The sequence below is a fragment of the Giraffa tippelskirchi genome, chromosome 5 (assembly GCF_054371585.1).
Source record: "Giraffa tippelskirchi isolate mGirTip1 chromosome 5, T2T-mGirTip1v1.2.pri, whole genome shotgun sequence".
NCBI classification, from domain to species: domain Eukaryota; kingdom Metazoa; phylum Chordata; class Mammalia; order Artiodactyla; family Giraffidae; genus Giraffa; species Giraffa tippelskirchi.
Genome location: NC_137279.1, coordinates 79,656,220 through 79,673,142, shown reverse-complemented (window position 1 = coordinate 79,673,142; position 16,923 = coordinate 79,656,220).

Here is a 16,923-nt window from a genome sequence, read left to right as displayed (position 1 = left end):
CATATCTCAGGTTTGATAGTTTCTGTCTTAATATCATGCATTATCACTCGGACGTCTGTCTTGTTTTTCATTCCCTCAAGGCTACCTCTGTAGAGCACCCTGAATACAGTTTCTTAGAGACCCTCTAAAGGCTGTTTTTCTTTTAGCTCTTGCTAAGGGGAGGATGAAATTCAACAAGGCACACATGAAATTTCATTTAAAAGATGCCTGCTGGAGCAGCAATGGAGACATGGACATTGAGAACAGACTTATGGACACGGCTGGAGTGGTGGGGAAGAAGGAGACGGTGGGATATATGAAGAGAGTAACATGGAAACATACATTACCAAATGTAAAATAGATACCCAATGGGAATTTGCTGTGTGACTCAGGGAACTCAAACTGGGGCTCAGTAACAACCTACAAGGGTGGGATAAGGCGAGAGGTGGAAGGGATGTTCAAGTGGGAGGGGACATGGGTAAACCTATGGCATATTCACGTTGAGTTTGGTAGAAACCAATACAATAATGTAAAGCAATTATCCTTCAATTAAAAGTTAATATATTTTTTAAAATAAAAAAAGAACAAAAAATTTAATATAGGAAAAGTGGTATGCTAAGAGCTAATTTGCAATTATTTTATTACACAAGACTGTATACATAAGTGCAATTGTTAACCACTTAGTTTCTTAGTCAAAAATTGCCAGTGAGAGTCCTCTGTTTTTATGTAGTGGGTTGGAGTGTTTTCATTACTGTCTTCCATCACATTCTTTCAAAATGAATTGGATTTTTTTTTTCACAAAAAAAGTCCAATTCTGAAACAGTTGAAAAGCTGCTCTGGTTTGCACACTTAGTACTGTCTCCCATCCACCTTATACTCATAGTCTCGATTTTCTGCCGAAATCCTCTCTATATCTCTTGGGCCTCTACATTGTTATATGTTTCTGACAGTTTGTAGGATCTCTCTAGTCCTCTAGCCCTGATGGAAAACAAAGGCTTTTTGCCAATTTCCCTCAAGGGAAAATGAGCAGAAATATATTTAGCCTCTCCATTATATTTTCCACCTTTATAGGTGAGGATAGGGATTGATGTTATACAAAGGAAAACAAAGAAAAAATTACATGCTTTTTATAGATTAAGGTAATTTAAAAAAAATTAAACACTATTAATTAGAGAGATCTACAAAAGGATCCTGATTTCTAGAACTGATGTCACTTGAAAGATAAATTTGGGGGATAAGCATATAAAAAAAGTGAATGCAACCACTTTAAAACATTTTACAACTTGATTACATTTTAAGTCTAATTTTATTCTGAGAATCAATTACAAGAAAAGTGTTTTAAGCCACAGAATTTTTCATAAGTAAGTAACCTCCATAAAAGTTCAATAGCTGCATTAGAGATGTATTACAAAGCAAATACAGTGAGGAGTTGGATTGACAACTGAAGAAAATTACACACATTACAGTGATCAGAACTACCATTATAAAGGCCAGAGGATGGTTGGAATTACTTCTTCTTTGATGGTATTTCTAAAATGCATTATTCATAATGATGGTAGTAACTATCCACAGGTTTTCAAAAACTATAGAGGGAGATATACTTTCATTTATTTTATTCTTTTTTTTTTTTTAAAACAAAGCTTATATCTGGGCAAAAATTACTACCAAAACTGTATAAATATAGAACCAGATATTTGATATTATATATTTATTTGTATACACTAAAGAGAAATAAATTGAAATTACTTGGTATCATATAGATAAAGAGTAAAAATTTTCTCTATAAATAGCCATAAATATTGGCACAAATTAAAAGAAGAAAAAAAATATTGAGACAAATTTCACAAAACCTCTGAATTCTGAATTTAAAAATAGTTTTTCATTGTAGTGAAGTGATTTAAACTTAATGAAAGGAGATAAGATATAGAAAAAGCTAGAAGGAAACAACTAGGAGATATTTAGTATACTTAGGCAGAATTTGGGGGACAGTAAAACAATATAAGTATCTACAGACTTCTTTTCAGGAAGATTACAAAGAACTACAAAGCAAGAGAGTTCCAGAAAAACATCTATTTCTGCTTTATTGACTATGCCAAAGCCTTTGACTGTGTAGATAACAATAAACTGTGGAAAATTCTGAAAGAGATGGGAATACCAGTCCACCTGACCTGCCTCTTGAGAAATCTGTATGCAGGTCAGGAAGCAACAGTTAGAACTGGACACGGAACAACAGACTGGTTCCAAATAGGAAAAGGAGTATGTCAAGGCTGTATATTGTCACCCTGCTTATTTAATTTACATGCAGAGTACATCATGAGAAATGCTGGGCTGGAGGAAGCACAAGCTGGAATCAAGATTGCCAGGAGAAATATCAATAACCTCAGATATGCATCTGATACCACCCTTATGGCAGAAAGCAAAGAAGAACTAAAGAGCCTCTTGATGAAAGTGAAAGAAGAGAGTGAAAAAGTTGGCTTAAAGCTCAACGTTCAGAAAACTAAGATCATGGCATCTGGTCCCATCACTTCATGGCAAATAGATGGGCAAACATTGGAAACAGTGAGAGACTTTATTTTTTGGGCTCCAAAATCACTGCAGATGGTGACTGTAGCCATGAAATTAAAAGACGCTTACTCCTTGGAAGGAAGGTTATGACGAACCTAGACAGCATATTAAAAAGCAGAGACATAACTTGGCCAACAAAAGTCCGTCTTGTCAAGGCTATGGTTTTTCCAGTAGTCGTGTATGGATGTGAGAGTTGGACTATAAAGAAAGCTGAGCACTGAAGAATTGATGCTTTTGAACTGTGGTGTTGGGGAAGACTCTTGAGAGTCCCTGGGACTGCAAGGAGATCCAACCAGTCCATCCTAAAGGAGATCAGTCCTGAGTGTTCATTGGAAGGACTGGTGTTGAAGCTGAAACTCCAATACTTTGGCCACCTGATGCGAAGAGCTGACTCATTTGAAAAGACCCTGATGCTGGGAAAGATTGAGGGCAGGAGAAGAAGGGGACGACAGAGGATGAGATGGCTGGATGGCATCACCGACTCAACGGACATGAGTTTGGGTGGGCTCTGGGAGTTGGTGTTGGATAGGGAGGCCTGGCATGCTGCAGTTCATGGGGTCACAAAGAGTCGGACATGACTGAGCAACTGAACTGAACAAAGAACTACCCAGAAAAAAATGCATATTTTTCTGCTCCCCAAGTCACCTCTAGAATCTATAGCCAAGATATTTTCAGTTTTGCTATAATATCTAATTTATTGCTGATGTGCAATATACATGAAATAACTACTCAATTTTACAAAGAGACTGCTTCTGTTCAAATTAACTTTATCTTCTGCTGGGACTTTACAATCACTGCTTCATTTTTATATTTTCCATATCATATTAGAATCTTGTGTTTTATGTATATGTGTGATATTTACTTTTAAGCATTTATGATTAAAGTGCTATATATTATGTAAGTATATAATACACTTAAAATTTGTAACAGTTTCATATCACTATATTGTTTGATTGTTTTAGTACATTATAAGGCTAATTGTAACTAATAAACAGGTTTGAAGTTTCAAAAAAAAAAAAAAAGCTGCCCGCTGGACTTCCCTCATAATATCAGTTCAGTTCAGTCACTCAGTTGTATATGACTATTTGCAACCCCATGAACCACAGCACACCAGACCTCACTGTCCAACACCAACTCCCGGAGTTCACCCAAACTCATGTCCTTTGGGTCGGTGATGCCATCCAACCATCTCATCCTCTGTCATCCCCTTCTCCTCCTGCCCTCAATCTTTCCCAGCATCAGGGTCTTTTCAAATGAGTCAGCTCTTTGCATCAGGTGGCCAAAGTATTGCAGTTTCAGCTTCAACATCAGTCCTTCCAATGAACACCCAGGACTGATCTCCTTTAGGATGGACTGGTTGGATCTCCTTGCAGTCCCAGGGACTCTCGAGAGTCTTCTCCAACACCACAGTTCAAAAGCATCAATTCTTCAGTGCTCAGCTTTCTTTATAGTCCAACTCTCACATCCATACATGACTACTGGAAAAACCATAGCTTTGACGAGACGGACCTTTGTTGGCCAAGTAATGTCTCTGTTTTTTAATATGCTGTCTAGGTTGGTCATAACTTCTCTTCCAAGGAGGAAGCATCTTTAAATTTTGTGGCTGCAGTCATCCTCTGCAGTGATTTTGGAGCCCAGTAAAATAAAGTCAGCCACTGTTTCCATTCTTTCCCCATCTATTTGCCATGAAGTGATGGGACCAGATGCCATGATCTTAGTTTTCTGAATGTTGAGTTTTAAACCAGATTTTTCACTCTCCTCTTTCACTTTCATCAAGAGGCTCTTTTGTTCTTCTTCACTTTCTGACATAAGGGTAGTGTCATCTGCATATCTGAGGTTATTGATTTTTCTCCTGGCAATCTTGATTCCAGTGTGCTTCTTCCAGCCCAGCATTTCTCATGACGTACTCTGCGTACAAGTTAAATAAGCAGGGTGACAATATACAGCCTTGACATACTCCTTTTCCTATTTGGAGCCAGTCTGTTGTTCCATGTCCAGTTCTAACTGTTGCTTTCTGACCTGCATACAGGTTTTTCAAGAGGCAGGTCAGGTGGTTTGGTATTCCCATCTCTTTCAGAATTTTCCACAGTTTATTGTGATCTACACAGTCAAAGGCTTTGGCATAGTCAATAAAGCAGAAATAGATGTTTTTCTGGAACTCTCTTGCTTTTAAGATGATCCAGTGGATGTTGGCAATTTGATCTCTTGTTCCTCTGCCTTTTCTAAAACCAGCTTGAACATCTGGAATTTCACGGTTCACATATTGCTGAAGCCTGGCTTGGAGAATTTTGAGCATTACTTTACTAGCATGTGAGATGAGTGCAATTGTGTGGTAGTTTGAACATTCTTTGGCATTGCCTTTCTTTGGGATTGGAATGAAAACTGACCTTTTCCAGTCCTGTGGCCACTGCTGAGTTTTCCAAATTTGCTGGCATATTGAGTGCAGCACTTTCACAGCATCATCTTTCAGGATTTGAAATAGCTCAACTGGAATTCCATCACCTCCACTAGCTTTGTTTGTAGTGATGCTTCCTCAGGCCCACTTGACTTCACATTCCAGGATGTCTGTCTCTAGGTGAGTGATCACACCACTGTGATTATCTGGGTCATGAAGATCTTTTTTGTACAATTCTTCTGTATATTCTTGCCACCTCTTCTTAATATCTTCTGCTTCTGTGAGGTCCATACCATTTCTGTCCTTTATTGAGCCCATCTTTGCATGAAATGTTCCTTTGGTATCTCTAATTTTCTTGAAGAGATCTCTTGTCTTTCCCATTCTATTGTTTACCCTCATGGTATATTGGATAAGAATCCGCCTGCCAATGCAGGAAACACAGGTTGGATCTCTGGTTTGGGAAGATTCTACATGCCACAGAGCTCCTAAGCCCCTGTGCCACAACTACTGAGCCCACATTACCTAAAGCCTGTGCTCTGCAACCAGAGAAGCCCACACACCACAATTAAGAGTAGGTCTCTCATGCCACAACTAGAGAAAGCCTGAGTACAGCAAAGAAGAGCCAGTGCAACCTAAATTAATTAATTAATAATAATAAAAAAAAATGCTACCTGCTTGTCAACCCTAGCAAGACAGGTGTACAGAGAGGCTGTGGAGGAGTGCATCATGCAGCCTGGAGGAGCTGGTAGCCTCTGCATTGTGCAGTGGAGAATCAGGAGAATTGGCTGTCCATAGCAAGCCAAATGGACAATGATGCAGTAGTGCTTTGATGCTAAATTTATTCATTCATTTAGCACTTCCTTTGTGTCCTGGCACTGTGCTTGGTGCTGGAGATGTGAAGGCAAATAAGATAGGTTCCATGCCCTGTAGGAACTCTTATGTAGATGGGAGGAACAGCAAGTTAGAGCACATGATGCCAAGTGTTAAAATAGAAGTAAGAATCAGGTGACTTGGGAGCACTGTGTGTTGGGAGAGAGAAGGGGAAAAGGATGGACAGGGAGCAGGAGTTTTTCAGGAAGACAAGATGGCAAATGCAATGAATTCAGGAATTACTGTCTCTTAAGCTTAGGGCCTGGGCATGTCAGAGAAAGGGAAGAAATGAGACCATGAAGGAAGGGATGTGCTGCTGAGTCAGCCACAGTTTATCTGTAGGTGGTGAGGACCCACATGCATTAGTTTCCTGGGGTTGCTATAACAAATTATTACAAATTTCATGGCTTAAAACAGTAGAAATTTATTCTCCCACACGTAGAAAGGAATCCTCTTACACCATTGGTGGGAATTTAAATTGGGAGAGCCACTATGGAGAACAGTATGGAGGTTCCTTAAAAAAACTAAAAATAGAGCCACCGTATGACCCTGCAATCCCACCCTGGGCATAGAGCCAGAGAAAATCATAATCTGAAAGGATACATGCACCACAGTGTTCATTGCAGCACTGTTTACAACAGCTAAGACATGAAAACAACCTAGATGTCCACTGACAGAGGAATGGATAAAGAAGATGTGGTACATATACACAATGGAATATTATTCCGACATTAAAAAGAATGAAATATTGCCATATGCAGCAACATGGATGGACCTAGAGACTGTCATACTGAGTGAATTAAGTTAGTCAGAGAAGGAGAAATATTGTATGAAATCCCTTACATGTGAAACGATACAAATGAACTTACAAAATAGCAAGAGACTCACAGACTTAAAGAATGAAGTTATGGTTGCCAGCGGGGAAGGGATAGTTAGGGAGTTTAGGATGGAAAAGTACACCCTGCTGTATTAAAAATGGATAAGCAACAAGGGCCTATTTTATAGCACATGGAACTCTGCTCAATGTTATGTGGCAGGCTTGGATGGGAGAGGAGTTTTGGGGAGAATGGATACATGTATATATATATATGGCTGAGTCCCTTTGCTGTTCACCTGAAACTATCACAACATTGTTAACTGGCAAAACCCAGTGCAAAATAATAAGTGTTTTAAAAAGAAAGAAATTTATTTTTTCACATGTCTGAAGGCCAGAAATGCACCAGTCCAGGTGTTGGCTGAGCTATGATCCCTCTGGAGGCTCTAGGGGAGAATCCTTTCTTTGCCTCTAATAGCTTCTGGTGGCCTCCAGCATCCCTTGGCTTGTGGCTCTGTCCCTCCAATGCCTGGCCACATTGCCTTCTCCTCTTTCATTTTTCAAATCTTCTGCCTCCTCCTTCTGAGGATGTGATTGCACTTAGGACCCACCTAGATAAACCAGAAGCTGAAGCTCCAATACTTTGGCCACTTGATGTGAAGAACTGACTCATTGAAAAAGACCCTGATGCTGGGAAAGATTGATGGCAGAAGGAGAAGGGGACGACAGAGGATGAAATGTTTGGATGGCATCACTGACTCGATGGATATGAGTTTGAGCAAGCTCCGGGAATTGGTGATAGACAAGGAAACCTGGCGTGCTGCAGTCCATGGGGCTTCTAAGAGTCGGACCCACTGAACTGAACTGAACTGAGATAAACCAGAATAATTTCAAGATTCTTTCTTTTTTAAAAATAGAGTCATATAATATGTGACCTTTTTTGTCTGTATTTATTTGTGAATAGTAGACATATTCAAAAGTTTCATAATTGAAAAGTCAATGAAAGATATACAGAGATATGTCCTCTGCCCTTGGCAGGATGTGAAATAGCTCAACTGGAATTTCATCACCTCCACTAGCTTTGTTCATAGTGATGCTTCCTAAGGCCCACTTGACTTTTCATTCCAGGATGTCTGGCTGGGTGAGTGATCACACCATTGTGATTATCTGGGTCGTGAAGATCTTTTGTATAGTTCTTCTGTGTGTTCTTGCCACCTTTTCTTAATATCTTCTGCTTCTGTGGGGTCCATACCATTTCTGCCCTTTATTGTGCCCATCTTTGCATGAAATGTTCCCTTGGTATCTCAGAAAATTAGTCTTTCCCATTCTCTTGTTTTCCTCTATTTCTTTGCATTGATCACTGAGGAAGGCTTTCTTATCTATCCTTGCTATTCTTTGGAACTCTGCATTCAAATGGGTATATATTTCCTTTTCTCCTTTGCCACGATATTTCATGTACATAAAAGCAAGTATATTACTATATATACATAGTCTATCTATGTTTACATCTATCTATCTATATATACACATATATGTGCTTAGTCGTTCAGTTGTGTCGACTCTTACGACCCCATAGACTGTAGCCTGCCATGCTCCTCTGTCCATGGGATTCTCCAGGCAAGAATACTGGAGTGGGTTGCCATTTCCTTCTGCAATAAACATATATGGGCCTCACTTATGGCTCAGTGGTAAAGAACCTGCCTGCCAATGAAGGAGACTTAAAAGATTCAGGTTTGATTCCGGGGTTGGGAAGATCCCCTGGAGAAAGAAATGGCAACCCACTCCAGTATTCTTAGTACTCTTGCCTGGGAAATCCCATGGACAGCAGGAACCAGGTAGGCTACAGTCCATGGGGTTGCAAAAGAGTCAGACACAACTAAACAAATATATATATATATGTGTGTGTGTGTGTGTGTTTATATATATATATATTCCCAGGTGGATCTAGTGGTACAGAACCTGCCTGGCAATGCAGGAGATGTAAGAGACAAGAGTTTGATCCCTGGTTTGGAAAGATTGCCTAGAGGAGGGTATGGCAACCCACTCCAGTATTCTTGCCTGGAGAACCCCATGGACAGAGAAGCCTGGTCTGCTATGTTCCATAGGGTCACAAACAGTTACCACATGACTGAAGTGACTTAGCACACACCCATGCATATATATACATATGTATCTATTTATGTATTCATCATCGATTTATCTTCTCCAGCACTCTTTGAATGGCTTTCTCAGGTAATGCTAATGGTAAAGAACCCACCTGCCAGTGCAGGAGATATAAGAACCATGAGTTCAATCCCTGGGTTGGAAAGATCTTCTGGAGGAGGGCATGGCAAACCACACCAGTATTCTTTCCTGGAGAATCCCATGAACAGAGGAACCTGGAGGATTATAGTACATAGGGTCGCAAAGAGTCAGAAAGGCTAAAGCAACTTAGTATGCACACACACTGCTGGACCTGATTTTTTTTTCTCCTAACAGTATATCTTGGAAATAGTTTCATATCAAAATATTAAGAACACCCTCATTCTTCTTTTAACAGTCTTTTTTTCTTTTTTGTATAGTTCTTCTGTGTATTCTTGCCACCTCTTCTTATTATCTTCTATTTCTGTAGATCCATACTGTTTCTTGGAGAAGGCAATGGCAACCCACTCTAGTACTCTTGCCTGGAAAATCCCATGGACAGAGGAGCCTGGTAGGCTGCAGTCCATGGAGTCACAAAGAGTCGGACATGACTGAAAAACTTCACTTTTCACTTTCATGCATTGGAGAAGGATATGGCAACCCACTCCAGTGTTCTCGCCTGGAGAATCCCAGGGATAGGAGAGCCTGGTGGGCTGCCGTCTATGGGGTTGCATAGAGTCGGACACGACTGAAGTGACTTAGCAGCAGCAGTAGCAGCATACTGTTTCTGTCCTTTATTGTGCCCATCTTTGCATGAAATGTTCCCTTGATATCTCCAGTTTTCTTGAGGAGATCTCTAATCTTTCCCAACCTATTGTTTTCCTCTATTTCTTTGCACTGATAGCTTAGGAATGCTTTCTGATCTCTCCTTGATATTCTTTGGAATTCTGCATTCAGAGAGATAATCTTTCCTTTTCTCCTTTGTCTTTCACTTGTCTTCTTTTCTCAGCTATTTGTAAGGCCTCCTCAGACAACCATTTTGCCTTTTTGCATTTCTTCTTCTTGGGGATGATTTTATCATGACTTCCTGTACAATGTTTTCTTTTTTTCAGTTCAGTTCAGTTCAGTCAGTCAGTCATGTCCAACTGTTTGCGACTCCATGGACTGCAACACGCCAGGCCTCCCTGTCCATGACAACTCCCAGAGTTCACTCAAACTTATGTCCATTGAGTCAGTGATGCCATCCAGCCATCTCATTCTCTGTCATCCCCTTCTCCTCCTGCCTTCCATCTTTCCCAGCATCCCAGGGTCTTTTCAAATGAGTCAGTTCTTCACATCAGGTGACCAAAGTATTGGAGTTTCAGCTTCAACATCAGTCCTTCCAATGAACACCTAGGACTGATCTCCTATAGGATGGACTGGTTGGATCTCCTTGCAGTCCAAGGGACTCTCAAGAGTCTTCTCTAACACCACAGTTCAAAAGCATCAGTTCTTCAGCGCTCAGCTTTCTTTATAGTCCACCTCTCACATCCATACATGACTATTGGAAAAACCATAGCTTTGACTAGATGGACCTTTGCTGACAAAGTAATGCCTCTGGTTTTTAATACGCTGTCTAGGTTGGTCATAGCTTTTCTTCCAAGTAGCGAGAGTCTTTTACATTTCTTTTTTTAAAAATTTATTTATTTTTAATTGGAGGATAATTGCTTCACAATATTATTGTAAATTATTATTGGTTTCTACCATACGTCAACATGAATCAGCCATAGGTATACATATGTGCCCTTCTCTGGAGCTTCCCTTGCACCTCCCATCCCATTCCACTCCTCTAGGTTGTCACAGAGAATTGGGTTTGAGCTCTCTGTGTCATACAGCAAATTCTCACTGGTTATCTATTTTACATGTGGTAAAGTATAAATTTTGATGCTACTTTCTCCATTGGTCCCACCCTCTCCTACCCCCACTGTGTCCACAAGTCTGTTCTCTATGTCTGCATCTCTATTCTGCTCTGCAAGTAGGTTCATCAATACCATCTTTCAAGATTCCATATATATATGCATTAACATATGACATTTGTTTTTCTCTTTCTGACTTACTTCATTCTGTATAATAGACTCTAGATTCATCCATCTCATTAGAAGTGATTCAGATGTATTCCTTTTTATGGCTGAGTAATATTCCACTCCAGTATTCTTTCCTGGAAAATCCCATGGACAGAGGAAGCTACAGTCCATGGGGTCGCAAAGAGTCGGACATGACTGAGCGACTTCACTTTCACTTTCAATATTCCTATATATATATACACACCACAATTTCTTTATCCATCCACCTGTCAATGGACATCTAGGTTATTTCCATGTCCTGGTTATTGTAAATGGTGCTGCAATGAACATTGAGATACATGTGTCTTTTTAAATTATGGTTTTCTCAGGGTATATGCCCAGGAGTGGGATTGCTAGATCATATGGTAGTTTTATTCCTAGTTTTTAAAAGAAAGCTCCATACTATTTTCCACAGTAGCTATACAAACTTGCATTCCCGCCAACAGTGCCAGAGGGTTCTCTTTTTTCCACATACTCTCCAGCATTTATTGTCTGTAGGTTTTTTCGATGATGACCATTCTGGCTGATGTGAGGTGAAACCTCTTTGTTGTTTTGATTTGCGATGTGAGGTGAAACCTCTTTGTTGTTTTGATTTGCATTTCTCTAAGAATGAGCCATGTTGAGCATCTTTTCATCTGTTTATTAGCCATCTGTATGTCTTCTTTGGAGAAATGTCTGTTTAGGTCTTTTGCCCATTTTTTGATTGAGTTGTTTGTTTTTCTGATTGAGCTATAAAAGCTGCTTGTGTATTTTGGAGATTAATCCTTTGTCAGTTGCTTCATTTGCAATTATTTTCTTCTATTTTGAGGGTTGTCTTTTCGTCTTGTTTATGATTGTCTTTGCTGAAGCTTTTAAGTTTAACTAGATCCCATTTGTGTATTTTTGTTTTATCCCCCCCCCCCCGTTATTTTAGGAGGTGGGTCATTGTTAGGAGCCGCGTTAGGCATTACTGACAAAATGGAGGCACGGCCCCAACCCCCTCTCCTCATCCCGCAGGCACGGTCCCGGGATGAAGGAGTTAGGTCTTGTGATTCTGACTTGTCCTTTCCTTCCTTCAGCTGAGTTGGCTGGAAAGAGTGTTAAGGTGCTTATTGTTCTTGCATGAGAAAGCACAAAGCCTTCTGCAGTTGCCCAGGAAATAATCCATAAAGTTACATTTGTTCAAGGACCTTTACAAAGAATGTTTCAGGATGAGCACATAGGCCGCAGCTTGAGGCCACGGGAAAGACTGTTATTGAAACCTGCTTGTTAGGAAAATGTTTATGGTGAAAGAAGTTTGCTGAGTTTAGGGTTGAGGAACAATTAAGAATAGTTAGAAGCTAAAAGTTTAAGGTATGTTGTAGTGTTGGCATATTTTACTATAGCTTATAGAGACTAGGAATTTTAGAGATACTAATAGCTAGAAGCCTTTTTAGGAGATAATGAGCTTAAGTTACTAGGGGATAGCAGGATTTAGAAAGATAAGAAATAAACTGAGGAATGTGGTATGCAGCCCAGAGACAAACATGAGTTACAATGTAATCACAAGAGAGAACTCTGAAGGACAACAATGATTTATGGACACAGTAAATCTGGGTGAGGGGAAACTGAAGATGTCAAACCTCTGACCTAATGTTTTTGTAAAAGTATAAAAGAAAACCTGATGCTTGAAGTAAACATGCAGTCCAGTACTTTGAGTGAGAGGCTGCATCATTTTCCACCAACACCGCTCATCCCTTCAGGCCGATTCCCTGACTGCTGGAGCTGGACTCCGGCAGGTCATCAAGGTTATTCCTGGGATTTATGTCAGAGACTGTTCTATAAATTTTCTTCTAAGAGTTTTATAGACTTTGGTCTTACATTTAGGTCTTTAATCCATTTTGAGTTTATTTTAGTGTATGGTGTACAGGGAACGAAATACAGCCCCACCCATCAGCAGAAAATTGGATTAAAGATTTACTGAGCATGCCTCCCCCCACCTTTTCATACTGTTCATGGGGTTCTTACATTGGGACACCACCCTTATGGCAGAAAGCAAAGAAGAACTAAAGAGCCTCTTGATGAAAGTGAAAGAGGAGAGTGAAAAGGTTGGCTTGAAACTCAACATTCAGAAAGCTAAGATCATGGCATCTGGTCCCATCACTTTATGGCAAATAGATGGGGAAACAGTGGAAACAGTGACAGACTTTATTTTCTTGGGCTCCAAAATCTTTGCAGATTGTGACTTCAGCCATGAAATTAAAAGACGCTTACTCCTTGGAAGAAAAGTTATGACTAACCTAGATAGAATATTAAAAGGCAGAGACACATTACTTTGCCAACAAAGGTCCGTCTAGTCAAGGCATCTGACATAGACATCAGAAGTGGGTAGCAGAGAACCCACCTCACTGTTTTAAGTGGGGCCTTATTTACTTCTCAGCTGGTTGCTGAGAATAGATAAAAAGAATACCTCAAGGTATAAGACTTTCACCAGACCATTACCCAAAGCATACATTCTGAGATAATTTTGGCACAAGATTAGCCAGGGAGGAAGGGTTCTGGGAAAGGTCTCTGGGAAAGATATACTGTTGCTATGAAATCAGGGTACAAGTCTTAAGAAACAGGTTCCCAGGCAAGATTTGTTACAGTTACAATCATTAACATAGAGCCTAAGAAAAGCATTTCCATGAGCAAGATCTTGTGCCTGTGATCATTAGTTCCTTAGCTCCCCTTCTAAAGAAAGGCCAGTTCTCGGGCTGGGTACATTGTTGCACAAGGCTTAAGGAAAGCATGAACAAGAAGGTTCACCTCCTCCTTAAAGGGCCCTAAGCTTTAACCCTCTCAGCACAGGGAACTCTACTCAATATTCTGTCATAACCTATATAGGAAAAGAATTTGAAAAAGAATATTATATATATAACTGAACCACTTTGCTGTATACATGAAAGTAATACAACATTGTAAATCAATTATAATATAAAATAAAAAAAACTAAAAAAAAAAAAAAGAAACAGAAAGGCTTTGTACTTTTATATCTGAACCCTTCTAGCATTTCCCCTCAGACAACTCAAAAGTCCTTTGACTGGACCACTTCCAGGTAAGTGTTCCCCTAAGATTTTCAGGGCCTGAGAAACTGTACAAATGGAAGTCCATTTGTCTAAATACTATTTTAAAAGCCAGTGGAATATATTATCATAACAACATAAATTCAGTTTGCAAATAAAATTGTCACTTTTTTATGTTTTCAAGAGTAATTTTTCTAAAATATTCAAAATCAAAAGTTGAAGGGAAGAAATATAATTTATGACTAATAAACATTAAGAATTGAATATCAAGTATTGAAATAAAGTTGAAACTTTTTACTTGACATTTTGAAAATGTAATGAAATCTTATTAAATAAAGTTATTTATGATTCTAGTGTTCAGTATCAAGTGAGAGTCATGTTTCATGTACTTTATGTGTGTTCATATTAAAGAGTAATGTGAATTGTTTAATTTTGCAAAATACTTGCCAGCCTCCATGTGAACTGGTGCAAATACTGAATTAATTTATGGGTACCTCTGGGATCTTAAATTAGAGCATTCAGAAAAACAAGAAAATGGTTATTTGGTAGTGCTGGGAGATGGTATGTTCTTACACAAGAATCTATTGCATTCAAGGAATCTTATGGAGGGATCTGACAAGTGGACTTATCTTTCTTCTGTTACCTAAGCTCTTCCATTGTTTGTATTCACTGGCGAAGCAGTCTCTGTCTGCACAGGTAGTGGCACAACCTAGGAATTTCACAGCATTCAGATGTTGTTGCCTTTTGTTTCAAGGGCACTGGCCAGAAAACATGGATAAGCAGCTCCCTGGGGCCTGAGCAGTGTTAACCACAAGAACGGGGTGTCACAGTGTTGAGTGTGAGATCCCAAATAACCAGAGTGTCCTGTGTTCTTTAATGCATGTGTGCCTGTGTTTGTGGTTTTCAGGCTCCTGCCAGCCTGGGCCAAGAGCAGAGTCTATCCCTACCCAGCCGAAAGAGAAACACTAATCTTAGGCATGAAGTGAGATTACAAGTATGGCCTTTCTTATCAAAATCTCACTGACTCTGATGAATGCAGAGTGGAGGTGGAGGTGGAGGGCTGACCAGTGGGTCTCACTTTGCTAACAAAAATAGGCTTTCTCTGCTGAGTTACATAGCATAGCCATTTAAGTGTCACCATATCTGCCAATCTGGCTGTTAAATTCACTGAATTGCAAAAGACAAAGTTTCTCATTCATTCATTCACTCACTCAACGTGAATTTACTGAGCACCTGTTTCGTGGGTGTTTTCTGGGTTCAGGGACTAAAGAAATGAATGGCACTGTGAGAGTCTCACAATGTAGACGAGACAGACGTGTAATAAAGGTAATACTGTGAGGTAAGTATTTACATGTGTGCTTAAGGGGCTCTGGGAACACAGAGGAAAGAGCAACTGCCATGTCAGTATGGGTTGGCCTAGAGAAGGCTTCAGAGGATGAGGCAGAGTAATACCAGCTTCCATTAGTTGCTAACTGAATGCCTGCCATGTTCCAGACTTTCTACATATACTGTCATGTTTACTGCCCACAGTACCTTGCGTAGGTAGTTATTTGTGTCCATTTTATGCACGAGAAAATTGAGGACCAGAAAGGTTAAGTAAATTGCTCAATGTTACACAGCTAGTAAGTGATGTTTAACACCCATATCTTTCTAATTCCACTATGGATGGACTTTTCACTCTGTCCTTATATGTGAAGAGTCTTGAAAGACGTGTAGGAATTTACTTGAGTGAAACAAGAGGGTAAAGAGCATCCAGGCAAGAGCAATAGCATTTGTTATTCAAGATCTCAGGTGTAAACTAAAATTATAAAGCATAGCCTATCCATAAAGATGAAATCACATAAAGGTGTAATTACAGCCATTTGACTGATTTGCATAGGGTCCTGTGCAAATTCCTTTGCTTGGTTGATTTACAATACTTTCTAAAGGTCGAAGTTCTTGGTAACATCTAAATTCTCTCCATTCAGACACAGCATTCCTACCCTTTCATAAGTGTTCTTCTGTGTGTTTGTGTTCATGGTGGGGAAAGAGGGTATAGGAAGATTCTCTAGTGGGTGCTCCTGGTACTCTCCCTGTGGATTTCTTTTTCTAAACCTTTTTAAACTTGAAATTAGTTTTCCAGACATTTCCCAGCAAGCAGTTTGAGATGTGAGACCATGTCCTGTCTATGGCACCATCTGAGGGTAACATGGATTCTCCAACATAGAATCATTAGCACTGGAGTCTGGTTTCAGTAAAACAAACCAAGGTGAAATGAAATATTTTCTGCCATATGGTGAGCAAGAAATGTCACAGCCATCAGTGATTTCAGGCCTCCAAATGTGAATGAAGGCTCCCAAAATGGAACACAATGCCTGCAATCCAGCAGATGCCACCAACCCTCCACGCCCTCCCCCTAACCCCACACAGATTGCTGAGGAGCTGGGTGTGGGGGAATGCAAGAAGAAGCCATCTGCCACATCTGCCACCCTTTACGGTGAACAAGCAATTAAGAAGGTAAACAATCTAGAGACAGGATTTGGCCCCATATAGCTGGCAGCGGCGGCTGAGTGGCTTCACTCGTGTCTGACTCTTTGTGACCCTATGGACTGTAGCCCGCCAGGCTCCTCTGTCCATGGGATTCTCCAGGCAAGAATACTGGAGTGGGTTGCCATGCCCTCCTCCAGGGGATCTTCCCAACCCAGGGATCAAACAGCATCTCTTATGTCTCCAGCATCTGTAGGCGATTTCGTTACCACTAGTGCCAACCTGGGAAGCCCCCAGATAGCTGAGGTACATGTAAAAGGAATGAATTCAGTGAGCCCAGAGGCTTGCATCTTCCCTTGACATCTGGCTTTCCTTACCACTTAACAATAATCTTTGATGTTCAGACTGCCTGCCCCTTTGTAACAAACTTGTATATAGCCTGACTCCCTTTCCTGCCTCCCCAGAGCAGTTTTCTCAGGGCTACTGAGACACTATTTTCCGGGCTCAGTCTTCCAGGCTCAGAGTCCTTAACATTCCCACGAAATAAAATAACTCTCTACTTTCAGGTTGTGACTAATTTTTTAGTCA